The 18,010-nt window shown below is 39.3% G+C and overlaps 2 long non-coding RNA genes across 7 annotated transcripts in view; one reads left to right on the plus strand and one right to left on the minus strand.

Annotated features, from left to right (window-relative positions):
• Positions 1-18,010, plus strand: part of LOC104652457 (uncharacterized) — a 64,645-nt gene that overhangs the window by 20,280 nt on the left and 26,355 nt on the right. The window lies entirely within an intron of this gene.
• The window catches only part of LOC141580110 (uncharacterized), a 34,227-nt gene continuing 28,016 nt past the window's right edge, over positions 11,800-18,010 (minus strand). Inside the window, exon 5 of the long non-coding RNA XR_012512166.1 lies at positions 11,800-14,155. This is a non-coding gene — a long non-coding RNA (uncharacterized LOC141580110). The remainder of the gene's footprint in view (positions 14,156-18,010) is intronic.

The raw sequence follows: 18,010 nt of genomic DNA on the forward strand, positions 1-18,010 counted from the left end.
CTGGGCAAGGTCGTGCACACCTGTAGTCCCTACTACTCAGCGGCTGAGGCAGGAGAATCACTGCATCCAGGAGGTGGAGGTTGCAGCGAGTCTTGATCATGCCACTGCACTCCAGCCTGGGTGACACAGTGAGACTCTGTCCCCCTTCCCCAAATAAAAACATAAACACAGAAAAATCATTGAGCAGTGCATCTTTTGTTGTTGTAGTCAACAATGTGTAACCCTGTAACCAATATGCAGGTCATTAAATAGACCAATGCCAGTGCTGGTAAAAGCCTTAATCAGCTATATGCTTCCTTTGCCTCAAAAATGTTACCTCTCTCCTGACTTTCGTGAAAATCATTTTCTTTTCTAAGATCACATCCAAACTTGGTAGTTTAGTTTTCCAGGCTCTTTGAACTTTATATAAATGGAACCATTTAGTTTGTTTTATTTACTTGGCTGCTTTCACTCATTGTCATTTTATGAGATTCACCTGTGTTTTATGGAGCTGTACTTTGTTAATTAGACATTGCTGAATAATACTCTACTATGACTCTAATACAGTTGTTGTATTCTCTCTCTCTCTTTCTCTCTCTCTCTCTCTCTCTCTCTCTGGAGACTGAGTTTCACTTTCTTCACCCAGGCTGGAGTGCAATGGCTCAATCTCAGCTCACTGCAACCTCCACCTCCCGGGTTTAAGTGATTTTCCTGCCTCAGCCTCCTGAGTAGCTGGGACTACAGGTGTGCACTACCACACCTGGCTAATTATTGTATTTTTAATAGAGATGGGATTTCATCATGTTAGCCAAGCTGATCTCAAACTTCTGACCTTGGGCGATCTACCTACCTTGGCCTCCCAAAGTGCAGGGATTAGATGTGAGCTACCATGCCCAGCCTTCACTCTCTTTCCGATGGGTATTTGTCTCCAGTTTACACCAATTATGAATACTGCTGCTATGTACTTTTTTTATGTCTTCAGTTTTACTTAATAATGCCAAACTATTTTTCAAAGTGGTTGCACCAGTTTAGATTCCTGCCAACAATGTATGAGAATTCCTGCTTATTCCTCTCTTTGCCAAGGCTTAGAATTGTCGATCTGTTAAATTTTATTGACCATTCTGTTGGGTACATAGTGGGTTTTTGTGTGTAACCGAGGTGTATGTCATACACAATAAAATGTGAAAATGTGCAGCCTAAAAGAATATTTTACATATAAATGTATCTATGTAACCACTACGCAGATGAAGATATAGAATATTTCTGTCACCCCAGAAAGTTCTCTCATGCTCTTTTCCAGAAAGCTGCTGCTATTCTATCCACACTGTTTTGACTTTGGCCACTATACATGTGTTTTGCTTGTTTTTGAACTTCATGTAAATGAGCTCAGACAGTATGGACTCTACTTTGTCTGACTTCTTTTTCCTAGAGTAATGGATTTTTGCAATTTATCCAAGTTGTTGGTTACTCTTTTTTTCTTGCTGAGTTCTGTTGTATGATTATATTACACTTTGTTTATTCATTTTCTTAATGATTGTTTTAGATATTGTGAATTAAGCTGCTATGAACATTCTTATATATACTTATTTCTCTTGGGTATATATCTAGGAGTGGATTTCTGGGTCATAGGGTAGGTGAGTATTTATTAGAAACAACGGAACAGGTTTTCAAAGTGGTTGTACTAATTAACACTCCACATTGGTTTTAATTTGCATTTCCGTGATTATTGCTGAGGTTGAACAGCCTTTTATGTGTGTGTGTGGTTTTTTTTTTTTTTTTTTTTTTTTTTCATTTGTATACCTTCTGTTTGAAGAGCTCATTGAAGTCTTTTGCCTAATTTTCTGGTAGGTGTTCTTTGTTTTATTGGTTTATATATTGATCCCCTCCCCTCCCTGCCTCATATGTGTTGCAGCTATCTTTTACTAGCTAGTGGCTTGCCTTTTTATTCCCTTAAAGGTATCTCTTCGCTAAGAGAAACATTTTTAATTTTTGTTTTTAATTATTACAGATACATAATAACCATATGTATTTATGGGGTAGATGTGGTATTTTGATGCAAACATACAATGCGTAACCATCAAATTAGGGTAAAGTACCCCATCACCTGAAGCATTTATCGTTTCTTCATGTTAGGAATATTCCAATTCTAGTCTATTAGCTATTTTGAAATGTAAAATAACATAGTTAACTGTGTTGCCCTATTGTGCTGCTGAACACTAGAGTTACTCATTGTTTTTAACTGCATTTTTGTACCCATTCATCATTCCCTCCTTATTTCCCACTTCCCTTCCTGTCCTGTACTCTGTCTACATGGGTTTAGTTTTTTTCTTTAGCGCCCACATATGGGTGAGAACATGCAGTGTTCATCTTTCTGTGCCTGGCTTATTTCACTTACCATGATGTACTCCAGTTTTATCCTTGTTGCAAATAGCAAGATTGCATTCATTTTGATGGCTGAATAGTACTGCATTGTGTACAAGTACCACATTTTCTTTCTCCATTCATCTATTTATGGACGCTTAGGTTGATTCTGTATTTTGGCTATTGTGAATAATGCTGCAGTAAGCATGGGAGTGCAGGAATCTCTTCAATGCACTGATTTTCTTTCTTTTGGATGTATACCCAACAGTGGGATTGCTGGATCACATGGTGGTTCTCTTTTTAGTTTTTTTGAGGAACCTCCACATAGCGATTGTACTAATTTACATTCCCAACAACAGTGTACACGCGTTTCTTTTTCCCCACATCCTCGCCATCATCTGTCATTGCCTGTCTTTTTGATAAAAGCCATTTAAGCTGGAGTGAGATGATATCTAAATGTAGTTTTGATTTCTAGTTCTCTAATTAAAGCAATTCTTAATTTTAATGTAGTTGAATATTTCTGACTTTCCTTTGTAATCAGGGGTTTTTCTATCACTGTGTGAAGATATGCTACATTATTTTCTGTTATCATTTGCCTTTCACATTTAAATCAACAATCTCTGAAATTTTTGTGTGTGTGGTGTGAGATGGGGTCAGTTTGTTTTCCTAGATGACATGATGATGGTGATGATGATGTTGATGATGATGTTGAGTTCCATTTATTGAAAAGGCCATGCCCTCCTGTTCTGTAGAGCTTCCTTGGTCACAAATCAGGTGATTGTGTATACAAGGATTTGCCTGCCTCTTCTATTCCTGGTTTCCTGAGGCCCTGTCAGAGTGGGGTGTTGGCCAGGTTAGAACTATTTTCATAGTAACATTTGGTGATTTTTTTTTGACTCAGACTCATTCTTTCACAAGTGTACGACAGGGTTTTCCAGAGGCCACATGAAATGCATTGTTGCAACAGATTTAGTGCAAAAGCAGATAAGAGAACCAAGCTGTCTCCCAAATAAAGATTTCCAAAAATGTCAAACAGTGCCACTCTTCTCACTCATTTTCATTTTTTTTTGGAAAACAGTTATTTTTTATTAAAGCGTTACTTATGTTTACATATAATAGGTTTCTTGTTATTTTTAAATGAATGAATTGACATTAAAAACTTTTCTGTTTCAGCTGGGCGTGGTGGCTCATGCCTGTAATCCCAGCACTTTGGGAGGCTGAGGCAGGCAGATCGCCTGAGGTCAGGAGTTTGAGACCAGCCTGGGCAACATGGTGAAACCCTGTCTCTACTAAAAATAAAAAATTAGCAGGATGTGGTGGCACATGCCTGTAATCCCACCTACTGGGGAGGCTGAGGCAGGAGAATTGCTTGAAGCTGGGAAGCAGAGGTTGCAGTGAGCCAAGATCGTGCCACTTGCATTTCAGCCTGGGTGAGAGAGGGAGACTTCTCAGTAAATAAATAAATAAATAAATAAATTTTCTGTTTTACTTTCTAATGTGATAAATATAATAGTTATAACCCATGTTAACTAAAGCATTTTAGAATCTCAGTAGTTTGCAGGAATGTCAAACCAAAAAGTTTAAGAATCACTCATCTACTTTCATGTCTTGATATCCGACGGATAATACATCTTGGTTATGTGTGCCCTGGGCTCTGTGCATTTCTCCACATACATTTTGGAATCAGCTGTAATGTTCCACAAGAATACGTGTTAAGATTTGGATTGGAATTGTGTTGAATCGGTTTGGAATAATTGAAATTTTTTTTGTTTTGCTTTTAGTTATACCAGCTGTAATGGGAATTTTAAATCTTTGTACCATTGAATCTTCTGATTTATAAACATTATTTCTCCATGTGTTTTGGTCTTTAATTTTTTTTCCTCAATATTGTTATATAATTTTCTATATAATGGTTTTGCACATTTTCCAAACAATTTTTGAAGGAAAAAATTCTACTTAGAACTAAACTGGCCGGGTGCGGTGGCTCAAGCCTGTAATTCCAGCACTTTGGGAGGCTGAGGCGGGTGGATCACGAGGTCGAGAGATCGAGACCATCCTGGTCAACATGGTGAAACCTCGTCTCTACTAAAAATACAAAAAATTAGCTGGGCATGGTGTTGCGTGCCTGTAATCCCAGCTACTCAGGAGGCTGAGGCAGGAGAATTGCTTGAACACAGGAGGCGGAGGTTGCGGTGAGCCAAGATGGCGCCATTGCACTCCAGCCTGGGTAACAAGAGCTAAACTCCGTCTCAAAAAAAAAAAAAAAAAAGAACTAAACTGGCCAGGCACAGTGGCTCATGCCTGTAATCCCAGCACTTTGGGAGAGAGGCCAAGGTGGGAGGATCACTTGAGCCCAGGAGTTTGAGACCAGTTTGGGCAACACATTGAGACCCTATCTCTACAAAGAAAAAAGTAAGATAAACTTAATAATCAACAAGAATTAACAAGAAAGATATTTCTGAAAAATATTACAGAACTTCACTGAAGCTCATAAAAGAATTGAACTAATGCTAAAACATATTTTGTTCTTGAATAGGATAGCGCTCACATTGATAAGATGTTAAGTATTCCCTCTAAGTTACCATATTTTATATTGTTAGAAAGAACGCCCCCCCCCCCTTTTTTTTGTTTAACCTTTCATGATTTCTAAAGTCAAGGTGTGCCTTAAAACTGGTGATATCTTCCAGATACTTCTGGCCATGTGCTAATTATGAAGTTAGTTTAGGACCATTTTAACCAATTTATTATACATAACTTTCTTTTCATTATAAGCACGTCAAATGTGATATGAATACAGAAGTGTTTAAGTCTACAGAAGCGTTTAAGTCTAAAGAAGCTCTTTAAATTGGCATAAAATAACTGTGCATCTTACATTGAAAATGTCTTAAAGTTAGTGAAATAGTCCAGGCACAGTGGCTCTCGCCTATAACCCAGCACTTTGGGAGGCTGTGGTGGGAGGATTACTTGAGGCCAGGAATTGAAGACCAGCCTGGGCAATATAGTGAGATGCCATCTCTGAGGGGGGGAGGGGTGAAATATATATATATATATATATATATATATATATATATATATATACACTTAGTAAAAAATATATGTATGTATATACGCACACACATAATTTGTGAATTTAGAGTAATTCCAATTAATATCTCAATAGGCTTTTCAAAACTTGATTCTTAAGTTTATATGAAAGAACAAAAATGAAATTCTTGACAAAAATTATGAAACCCTATTCATGAAGGGGGTATTAGTGCTGTCAAATACTAAAGTGTATGTTGAAGCCAAACCAATTTGAGCATCATATCACTGGTGCAGAGTTGAGAGCACTGAAGTAGCCTCATTTATCAGAATGTTTTGTGTGGTTAACAGTGGTATAAGATGAAAATAGTGAATTCTTTAGTAAATAGTATTGGATGAACTGAGTAACCATTTGGGAAAAAAGAGAACTAGCTTGCTATCTCACTTTTCTTTCTTTCTTTTTTTTGATATGGAGTCTCCTTCTCACCCAGGCTAGAGTACAGTGGTGTGATCTCGGCTCACTGCAACCTCCACCTCAAAGGTTCAAGTGATTCTCCTGCCTCAGCCTCCAGAGTAGCTGGGATTACAGGCATCCACCACCATGCCTAGCTAATTTTTTTATTTTTATTTTTTAGTAGAGACAGGGGTTTCACCATGGCAGCCAGGCTGGTTTTGAACTCCTGACCTCAAGTAATCCACCTGCCTTGGCCTCCCAAAGTGCTAGGATTATAGATGTGAGCCATCAAGATTACACCACTGCACTGTACACTCCAGCCTGGGTGACAGAGCAAGACTTCTCATCTTAAAAAAAAAAAAAAAAAAAAAAAGACAACTTAGACATGGCAAAAACTCTGTTATAAACAAAACTGGGACTCCAGTGATAAGCTGGGAAAAAGTAGTTGCCATACAGCATGTTCAAAGTTGCCATACAGCATGTTCTAATTTTCTTTACAAAGCAGAATCGCTTGCTGATAGAAAAGGCCAACAGCTCAGTAGACAAGTGGGCACATTAGAGACAGTTCAAAGGAAAGACAAGTGGCTTTCATACATAAATGTATGAAATGTTCCTCAGTTTCAGTCATTGTAAGAGAAAAGCATATTGAAACTATACTGAAAGCGTTTAAAAAAAATATCCAATTAGCCAAGATTAAGAACTTCGATTACTGTTAGCTAAGGTGTAGGGAAAAAAACAAACAAACAAACACACAAACTTCCATATATTGATGGTAAGATTTCAAACTCTATGGAGAGCAACTGAATAATATTTTTTAAAATTTAAGAATGCACATACCTTGTGTCGTATAGATAAGTTTAGATAAGTTGTGATGTATTTACATAATGAGATACTATAGAGCAAGAGTGAATGAATTACAATTCACACAACATGAATGACTCACAAACATAACGTTAGGTGAAAGAGCCAAACACATAAATACATGTTCAAAGACAAAATTGTTGTGTTAGAAGTCAGGGTAGTATTACTCTTGGGGAGCTCACTGGATGGAGACATGAGGGGCTTTTGGAGGCTTATAGTCTTCATTTTTTGTTTTTGGTCTGCATTAGGTGGGATTATATTGAGAAAATTCATTGAGCTATGAACTTAAGAATTATGTACTGTCCTGAATGTATGCTATATTTCAATACACATTTTTATGTAAATGAAAATAGCTTGCATACATGTAGTCACACATAAAGAATGCACATAACTTTTAGCAGTTTTATCCTAGGCATATAACATATTTACACACACTCTTGAATATGTGAAGGTTAAAAATAGCACAAAGGTATTCATTGCTGTGTTTGTAAGCACAAAAGTTCATACAAAACCTAATTACTCATAAGTAGGGAACTAGTAAAATAATTGATATAGTCATATAGTGAATCAGTAGCAGCTCTTTAAAGGAGTAAGGCAGCTTGATATGAACTAATGTAGTCCCTAAGGTACAGTAAATGAAATGATCAAAGTGCATGAACAGTGGATGTAGTATGCTACTATTTGTGTGCGGGTGTGTTTTATCTCAAAAGGCATATATGTGCAAGCATATATAGATAGAATATATTTGGAAAGATGAGATTGTCCTAACACTAGCTGTCTCTGAGGAGTGGAAGTGAGTGGCCAGAAGGCACAATTGTGTGATACTTTCTATACTAATTTGTGACTTAATTTAAAAAAAAATTTTAATTGTGATAAAATGCATTTAGCAAAACTTAGCACCTTAAACATTTTTAAGGGTAAAGTTCAGTAGTGTTAAATATATTCATATTGTACAACCAGTCTCCAAAACTTTTTTTTATGGCCATTAAACTAGTATTTAATACTTGCTCCTGCCCTTGGCAATCACCATTCTACTCTCTGAGTCTATAAATTGGACTACTCTAGATAGCTCATGCAAGTGAAATCATATACTATTTGTCATATTGTAACTTTTTTTTTTAAATTTATTTTATTGCATTTTAGGTTTTGGGGTACATGTGAAGAACATGCAAGATTGTTGCATAGGTACACACATGGCAGTGTGATTTGCTGCCTTCCTCCCCATCACCTATATCTGGCATTTCTCCCCATGCTATCTCTCCCCAACTCCCCACCCCCTGCTGTTCCTCCCCTATTTCCCCCCAATGGACCCCAGTGTGTAGTGCTCCCCTCCCTGTGTGTATGTGTTCTCATTGTTCAACACCCGCCTATGAGTGAGAACATGTGGTATTTGATTTTCTGCTCTTGTGTCAGTTTTCTGAGAATGATGGTTTCCAGGTTCATCCATGTCCCTACAAAGGATGTGAACTCATCGTTTTTGATGGCTGCGTAATATTCCATGGCGTATATGTGCCACATTTTCCCTGTCCAGTCTATCATTGATGGGCCTTTGGGTTGGTTCCAGGTCTTTGCTATTGTAAACAGTGCTGCAATGAACATTCCTGTGCACGTGTCCTCATAGTAGAATGATTTGTAATCCTTTGGATATATACCCAGTAATGGGATTGCTGGGTCAAATGGAATTTCTATTTCTAGGTCCTTGAGGAATCGCCACACTGTCTTTCACAATGGTTGAACTAATTTACACTCCCATCAACAGTGTAAAAGTGTTCCTATTTCTTCACATCCTTTCCAGCATCTGTTGTCTCCAGATTTTTAAATGATTGGCATTCTAACTGACGTGAGATGGTATCTCAAAGTAGTTTTGATTTGCATTTCTCTGATGACCAGTGATGATGAGCATTTTTTTCATATGTTTGTTGGCCTCCTGCATGTCTTCTTTTGTAAAGAATCTGTTCATATCCTTTGCCCACTTTTGAATGGGCTTGTTTGTTTTTTTCTTGTAAATCCGTTTTAGTTCTTTGTAAATTCTGGGTATCAGCCCTTTGTCAGATGGGTAAACTGCAAAAATTTTTTCCCATTCTGTTGGTTGCCAATTCAACCTAATGACTGTTTCTTTTGCCATGCAGAAGCTGTGCAGTTTGATTAGGTCCCATTTGTCTATTTTGGCTTTTGTTGCCAATGCTTTTGGTGTTTTGGTCACGAAGTCCTTGCCTATGCCTATGTCCTGAATGGTTTTGCCTAGATTTTCTTCTAGGGTTTTTATGGTGTTAGGTCTTATGTTTAAGTCTTTAATCCATCTGGAGTTAATTTTAGTGTAAGGTGTCAGGAAGGGGTCCAGTTTCTGCTTTCTGCACATGGCTAGCCAGTTTTCCCAACACCATTTATTAAACAGGGAATCCTTTCCCCATTGTTTTTGTTAGGTTTGTCAAAGATCAGATGGTTGTAGATATGTTGTGTTGCCTCCGAGGCCTCTGTTCTGTTCTATTGGTCTGTATCTCTGTTTTGGTGCCAGTACCATGCTGTTTTAATTCCTGTAGCCTTGTAGTATAGTTTGAAGTCCGGTAGTGTGATGCCTCCTGCTTTGTTCTTTTTGCTTAGAATTGACTTGGCTATGCGGGCTCTCTTTTGGTTCCATATGAAGTTTAAGGTGTTTTTTTTCCAGTTCTGTGAAGAAGGTCATTGGTAGCTTGATGGAGATGGTGTTGAATCTGTAAACTACTTTGGGCAGTATGGTCATTTTCACAATATTGATTCTTCCTAACCATGAACATGGAATGTTTCTCCATCTGTTTGTGTCCTCTCTTACTTCATGGAGCAGTGGCTTGTAGTTCTTCTTGAAGAGGTCCTTTACGTTCCTTGTTAGTTATAGTTCTAGGTATTTTATTCTCTTTGTGGCAGTTGTGAATGGCAGTTCATGGCAGTTGTGAATGGCAGTTCATTCTTGATTTGGCTCTCTTTAAGTCTGGTTATTGGTGTATAGGAATGCTTGTGATTTTTGCACATTGATTTTGTATCGTGAGACTGTTAAAGTTGCTTATCAGTTTCAGGAGATTTTGGGCTGAGACAATGGGGTCTTCTAAATATACAATCGTGTCGTCTGCAAATAGAGACAATTTGACTTCCTCCTTTCCTATTTGAATTCCCTTTATTTCTTTTTCTTGCCTGATTCATCTGGCTAGAACTTCCCATACTATATTGAATAGGAGTGGTGAGAGAGGGCATCCTTGTCTAGTGCCAGATTTCAAAGGGAATGCTTCCATTTTTTTTTTCCCATTCAGTATGATATTGGCTGTTGGTTTGTCATAAATAGCTTTTATTTTTTCGAGATATGTTCTGTCAATACCTAGCTTATTGAGGGTTTTTAGCATAAAGCGCTGTTGAATTTTGTCAGAGGCCTTCTCTGCATCAGTTGAGATAATCATGTGGTTTTTGTCTTTGGTTCTGTTTATGTGGTGAATTACATTTATGGCTTGTGTATATTGAGCCTACTTGATCATGGTGGATAAGCTTTTTGATGTGCTGTTGCAATCGGCTTGCCAGTATTTTATTGAAGATTTTTGCATCTATGTTCATTATGGATATTGGCCTGAAGTTTTCTTTTCTTGCTGAGTCTCTGCCGGGTTTTGGTATCAGGATGATGTTGGCCTCTTAAAATGATTGGGGAAGGATTCCTTCTTTTTTGATTATGTGGAATAGTTTCAGAAGGAATGGTACCAGCTCCTCTTTGTATGTCTGGTAGAATTCGGCTGTGAATTCGTCTGGACCTGGCATTTTTTGGGTGGTAGGCTCTTAATTGCTGCCTCAGCTTCAGACTTTGTTATAGGTCTGTTCAGGGTTTCGACTTCTTCCTGGTTTAGGCTGGGGAAGAGGCAAGTGTCCAGGAATTATCCATTTCTTCCAGGTTTACTAGTTTATGTGCATAGAGTTGTTTATAATAATCTCTGATGATGGTTTGTATTTCTGTGGAATCTGTGGTGATATCCCCTTTATCGTTTTTTATTGCATCAATTTGGTTATTCTCTCTTTTCTTTTTTATTAATCTGGCTAGTGGTCTATTTTGTTGATCTTTTCAAAAAAACAGCTCCTGGATTTATTGATTTTTTTGAAGGGTTTTTTGTGTCTCTATCTCCCTCAGTTCTGCTCTGATCTTAGCTATTTCTTGTCTTCTGCCAGGTTTTGAGTTTTTTTGATCTTGCTCCTCTAGCTCTTTCAATTTTGACGATAGGGTGTCAATTTTAGACCTCTCCTTGCTTCTCATGTGGGCACTTATTGCTATATATTTTCCTCTAGAGACTGCTTTAAATGTGTCCCAGAGATTCTGGTATGTTTTGTCTTCATTCTCATTAGTTTCGAAGAACATCTGTATTTTTGCCTTCATTTCATTGTTTATCCAGTCAACATTCAAGAGCAAGTTGATCAGTTTCCATGAAGCTCTGCGGTTCTGAGTTAGTTTTTAAATTCTGAGTTCTAACTTGATTGCACTGTGGTCTGAGAGACTGTTTGTTATGAATTCCATTCTTTTGCATTTTCTGAGGAGTGATTTACTCCCAGTTATGTGGTCAATTTTAGAGTAGCTGTGATGTGGTGCTGAGAAGAATATATATTCTGTGGATTTGGGGTGAAGAGTTCTGTAAATGTCCGTTAGATTTGCTTGGTCCAGATCTGAGTTCAAGTCCGGGATATTTTTGTTAATTTTCTGTCTGGTTGATCTAATATTGACAATGGGGTGTTAAAGTCTCCCAATATAATTGTGTGGGAGTCTAAGTCTCTTTGTCAGTCATTAAGAACTTGCCTTATGTATCTGGGTGCTCCTGTATTGGGTGCATATATATTTAGGATCGTTAGCTCTTCTTGTTGCATTGATCCTTTTACCATTATGTAATGTCCTTCTTTGTCTCTTTTGATCTTTGTTGCTTTAAAGTCTATTTTATCAGAGATGAGAATTGCAACTCCTGCTTTTTATTGCTCTCTATTTGCTTGGTAAATCTTCCTACATCCCTTTGTTTTGAGCCTTTGTGTATCCTTGCATGTGAGATGGGTTTCCTGGATACAGCACACCTATGGGTTTTGGCTTTTTATCCAGTTTGCCAGTCTGTCTTTTGATTGGGGCATTTAGTTCATTTACATTTAGGGTTAATATTGTTTAGTTTTTTTCTTTTTCTTTTTTTTTTTTTTGAGACGGACTTTCGCTCTTGTTACCCAGGATGGAGTGCAATGGCGCGATCTTGGCTCACCACAACCTCCGCCTCCTGGGTTCAGGCAATTCTCCTGCCTCAGCCTCCTGAGTAGCTGGGATTACAGGCACGTGCCACCATGCCCAGATAATTTTTTGTATTTTTCTAGTAGAGACAGGGTTTTACTATGTTGACCAGGATGGTCTCAATCTCTTGACCTCGTGGTCTACCCGCCTTGGCCTCCCAAAGTGCTGTGACTGCAGGTGTGAGCCACTGTGCCCGGCCTAGGGTTAATATTGTTATGTGTGAATTTGATACTGCCATTTTGGCGCTAGCTGGCTGTTTTGCCCTTTAGTTGATGCAGATTCTTCATTATGTTGATGCTCTTTATCATTTGGCATGTTTTTGGAGTGGCTGGTACTGGTTGTTCCTTTCTATATGTAGAGCCTCTTTCAGGAGCTCTTGTAAAGTAGGCCTGGTGGTGACGAAATCTCTGAGTACTTGCTTGTTTGCAAAAGATTTTATTTTTCCTTCACTTATGATGCTAAGTTTAGCTGGATATGAGATTTTGGGTTAAAAGTTCTTTTCTTTAAGGATGTTCAATATTTGCTCCCACTCTCTTCTGGCTTGTAAGGTTTCTGCTGAGAGATCTGCTGTGGGTCTGATGGGCTTCCCTTTGTGGGTAACCTGATCTTTCTCTCTGGCTGCCCGTAGCATTTTCTCCTTCATTTCAACCCTGCTGAATCTGACGATTATGTGCCTTGGGGTTGCTCTTCATGAGGAATATCTTTATGGTGTTCTCTGTATTTCCTGGACTTGAATATTGGCCTGAATTGCTAGGTTGGGGAAGTTTTTCTGGATAATATCCTGAAGAGTATTTTCCAGGATTCATTCTCTTTGTCACATTCAGGTACACCTATCCAATGTAGATTAGGTCTTTTCACATAGTTCCACATTTCTTGGAGACTTTGTTCATTCCTTTTTACCTTTTCTCTAATCATGCCTTCTCATTTTATTTCATTGAGTTGATCTTCCACCTCTGATATCCTTTCTTCTGCTTAGTCAATTCGGCTGTTGAAACTTGTGCATGCTTCATGAAGTTGTCATGTTGTGTTTTTCAGCTCCATCAATTCACTTATATTCCTTTCTAAGTTGTCCATTCTTGTTAGCATTTAGTCAAATCTGTTTTCAAGGTTCTTAGTTTCTTTTCATTGGGTTAGAACATGATCTTTAAGTTCACAGAAGTTTCTTACTACCCACCTTCTGAAGTCTGATTCTGTCATTTCATCACATTCATTCTCCATCCAACCTTGTTCCCTTGCTGGTGAGGAGTTGTGATCCCTTGTAGGAGGAGAGATGTGCTGGTTTCGGGTGTTTTCATCCTTTTTGCACTGGTTTCTTCCCATTTTTATGGATTTATCTACCTGTCTTCTTTGTAGTTGCTCACTTTCAGATTGGGTCTCTGAGTGGACGTTCTGTTTGTTGATGATGAAGTTATTTCTGTTTCTTAGTTTTCCTTCTAACAGACTGGCCCCTCTGCTGTATGACTGCTGAGGTCGACTCCAGTGCTGAGCTGTCAGGTCCGTTGTTCATTCAGAGCTGCTGGGCAGGTATATTTAGGTCTGCTGCGGCAGAACTCATAAACCGCTTTTTGTTCCTAGGTGCTCTGTCCCTGGGAGTTAGGGCTTTATTTATGAGTTTCCGTTGTGCTGCTGCCTTTGTTTGTTTGTTTCAGGGCTGCCCTGCCCAGCAATGAGGCAGCCTAGTCACTGTCTGCCTGCAGAGGCTTGGCAGAGCTGCTGTGGGCTCCACCCAGGTGCCATGTGAACTTCTCTGCAGTCTTGATTATACGGGTGTAGTTAAAACTGCCTCGGCAATGGTGGCCCGCCTCTGTATTGGCGGACTCTCTCTGTAATAGCAGGTTGCCTTGGCAATGGCGGGTTCCCTCGGCGACAGCAGGCTGCCTCAGAGGCAGAAGTTGAACCCCAGAGGCAGAAGTTGCAGTGAGCCAAGATTGTGCCACTGAACTGCCTGGGTGACAGAGCAAGACTCTGCTAAACACACACACACACACACACACACACACACACACACACACACACAGAGAGAGAAAGATAGAAAGATAGAGAGAGAGAGAGAGAGAGAGATTTTAAAATGTAGAAATTGTATTTTGTATTCACCTTTTCTCTCCTTCTGTGAATGCAGAAGTCCAAGGCCAGTCACATGATCACTTCTGTTAAGAGCCCCGAAAGAGGTCCTGAATGAATTTGTGGAACTTGCTGAAATTTCACAGGGTGAAGTCCTATACAGATGTAGAAGAAAAAGTGGCAAGAATAAGATTTTGGAAATGTTCCTAAACTTTTCTAAAACTTTCAGGATTCAAGAATCAGAAATCAAGAATCAGAAATCAAAGAGGTAGGAGAATTAAGAGTTCAGTGTCAAACTAAGAAGAGCAGAGCAAATTCCAAGAAAAATGGAAGGGAAATATTCTTTGGTGTTTTAAAGAGGTAGAGCTTGATGAAGACTAAGACTTGAGAAACTAAATTGAGGGCGTAATGGCGTGCACATCCTTTTAATCCCAGCGCTTTGGAAGGCCTAGGTGGAAGGATGCCTGGAGCCCAGGAGCTTGAGTCTGCAGTGAGTTACGAGCCACTGCACTCCAGCTTGGGTGAGAGCGAGAACTTGTCTCAAAGCAACAATAAGATACAAAATTGAGAAACTGTTACTTGAATATATACTTGAATATATATTCTGTCCAGCAGTGATGGAGTAACAAGGAATAAATTTACCTTGCTATTATTAAGCAACCAGAAAACTGGACAATATATGAAATAGCAATTTGTAATCCATCGAGTAATAGGTAACACAAGGCTGTGGTCACTGAAAGGTGGGAAACAAACCTGCTGAGTTCAATGGTGGTTCCAATTTATTATCTGGAGGTAGTTTTCAGGGTGCAGAGCAGGGATGGGGAACCCAAATTACAGCCTTGTGTCTTACTGAATTGAGAGGACAAGATGGGGATTGGCAGGGAGGGAAGATTGTCATAATTTCTGGGGCAGAGTACCAGAGACATGGGAGTTGTACATAAAACTCCGGAGGCAGGTGGAGGATTCCCATGAAATCAGGTGGAGTCCTGACCTACACATGCATGAGAGGAGAGCAGCTGAGGCCAGAGAAAGAACCCCACTGAAAAGCAGCAGGCCAAATGATTCCTGGAACTCACACAGAGCTGGGAATAGTCTGTGTTGCCATTAGCCAGAGTATGTACAAGGGCATCAAAAGGGCATGACCTTTTTTAATGAGGCTAAATTAGCCCTAAGTTAAAGGGTACTTTGGACCTACTCTAACAATGAAAAAGCAAGTCTTGGAAGATCCAGTCGATTTAAAGAATCTTATGTGTGTGTGAGAACAAAGTTCAGTGCTATTTAAGGAAATACACAAAATCTAAAACACGAAACTCACAATGTTAAGCATTCAATAAAATGACCAGGCATGCAGAAAACCAGGAAAATATGACATAATCAGGAGAAAAATCAGCTAGATACAGAAATGACAGACATGAAATTTACAAAGACATGAAAACAGCAATTACAAATATGTTCTTGGTTCAAAAAAGTAGAGGAAATGGTTAACATAATGGGAAGAGAACTAGAAGGTATATTTTAAAAAGACCCAAATAGAACATCTAGAGTTGGAAATAAATTTTAAGATACAGTGATGGCATTAACAGTAGTTGAGGCACTGCACATCAGTGAACTTCAAGACAGCAATAGAAACTGCCCAAAATGAGAACAGAAAGAGAAATAGAAAAATTGATAGAGCATCAATGATTGTAACAAGGACCATTGTTAGAGATAAAAACAGTCTGACATGTATGAAATTGGAACCCTAGAAAAGAGGGAAAGGGGAGAACAGAAAAAAGATTATAATAAATAATGACCAGGAAATTTCCAAATTTGATGAAAACTATAAGCCTGCATATTTAAGAATGCCAAGGAGAATAACTATAAAGGTGACCACACCAAGGCACATCATCATCACATTCTTGGCAACTAATAATAGAGAAAATCTTGAAAGCCGTCAGAGAAAGAATACACATCATGTACAGAGTAACAGAGATAAGAATGACAGCAGACTTCTCATCAGAAATGTAACAAATCAAAATGCAATGGAGAGTTCTCTTTATTTTTATTTTTATTATTTTATTTTTTTGGTCTGAGACAGAGTCATTCTTGCTCAGGCTAGATTGCAGTGTGATCTGGGCTCACTGCAACCTCTGCTTCCTAGGTTCAAACGATTCTCCTGCGTCAGCGTCCCAAGTAGATAAGATTACAGGTGCATGCCACCACATCTGGTTAATATTTTTGTATTTTTAGTAGAGATGAGGTTTCACTATGTTGGCCAGGCTGGTATCAAACTCCTGACCTTGTGATCTGCCTGCCTCGGGCTCCCAAAGTGCTGGGGTTACAGGTGTGGGCCACTGTGCCCGGCCTGGAGAGACATCTTTAAAGTACATTTTTTAAAAAGCCTACTGGGGCTAGATGCAGTGGCCAACACCTGCAATCTCAGCAGCTTGGGAGGCTGAGGCAGGAGGATTGCTTGAGTCCAGGAGTTTGAGACCAGCCTGGGTGACATGGCAAAATCCCATCTCTACAAAGAATGCAAAAATCAGCCAGGCATGGTGGTGCACCTGTGGTCCCAGCTCCTTGGGAGACTGAGGTGAGACGATCGCTTTAGCCCAGGAAGCAGAGGCTGCAGTGAGCTGTAATTGAGCTGCAGCACTGCACTTTAGCTTGGGTGACAGAGTGAGACTCTGTCTCCAAAAAAAAAAGCCAGGCGCGGTGGCTCACGCCTGTAATCCTAGCACTTTGGGAGGCTGAGGTGGATGGATCACCTGATGTCAGGAGTTCAAGACCAGGCTGGCCATCATGGTGAAACCCCATCTTAAAAAAAAAAAAAAAAAAGAGAGAGACCTACTGGAACTTGTTGCTGGCAGGCCTCCACAAGAATGGTTGAAGTTGTTCAGGCAGAAGGCAAATGACAAAGGATTGAGAAGTGCTAGAAATGGTAAATATAAAAGTAAAATTAAGACAATTTTTTTTCTTTTTTAATCTCTTTAAAAGATTGTTGTATTGAAGGTGATTGCTAACAATACAGGATTTCCTTTTTATGTGATGGAAATGATCTGTAATTAGTGGTGATGGTTGTGCAACATCATGAATTAAAGAAATAGTAGCTTTAGAAAGATCGTTGTTTAAAGCAAAAATAGTAATGCATTATAAGTTTTATAACGTGGGAGTAAAAGGTATGACAATAGCACAAAGAATGGAAGGGGATGGGAAGGGTATAAGAAACCTTACTGAGGCTTTATTTATTTATTTAATTTATTTATTTGACAGAGTATCACTTTGTTGCCCAAGTTCTATTTATTTATTTGACAGAGTATCGCTTTGTTGCCCAGGCTGGAGTGTGATGGCACAATCCCTGCTCACTGAAACCTCCGTCTCCTGGGTTCAACAATTCTGCCTCAGCCTCCCAAGTGGCTAGAATTTCAGATATGCACCACCACACCCACCTAATTTTTTAATTTTTAGTAGAGGTGAAGTTTCACCATGTTAGCCAGGCTGGTCTTGAACTCCTGACCTCAAGTGATCTACCTTACCTTAAGTGATCCACATTCCTCAGCCTCTCAAAGTGCTGGGATTGCAGGCGTGAGCTACCATGCCTAGCAGAAACCTTAGTAAGGTTCTTAATTGTACATGAAGTGGAATTGTCAAATTTACATCTAGAAAATTAAAACAGCCAGGCGCGGTGACTCAAGCCTGTAATCCCAGCACTTTGGGAGGCCGGTGCGGTTGGATCACGAGGTTGAGAGATCGAGACCATCCTGGTCAACATGGTGAAACCCTGTCTCTACTAAAAATACAAAAAACTAGCTGGGCACGGTGGCGCATGCCTGTAATCCCAGCTACTTAGGAGGCTGAGGCAGGAGAATTGCCTGAGCCCAGGAGGCGGAGGTTGCGGTGAGCCAAGATTGCGCCATTGCACTCCAGCCTGGGTAACAAGAGTGAAACTCTGTCTCAAAAAAAAAAGAAAATTAAAACAATTTCTGTTCCGACTTCAAATGTGTGAGAGTGCCAATTTAACCATGTCCTTG

This window comes from Saimiri boliviensis, chromosome 10 (genome assembly GCF_048565385.1).
Source record: "Saimiri boliviensis isolate mSaiBol1 chromosome 10, mSaiBol1.pri, whole genome shotgun sequence".
Lineage (NCBI taxonomy): Eukaryota > Metazoa > Chordata > Mammalia > Primates > Cebidae > Saimiri > Saimiri boliviensis.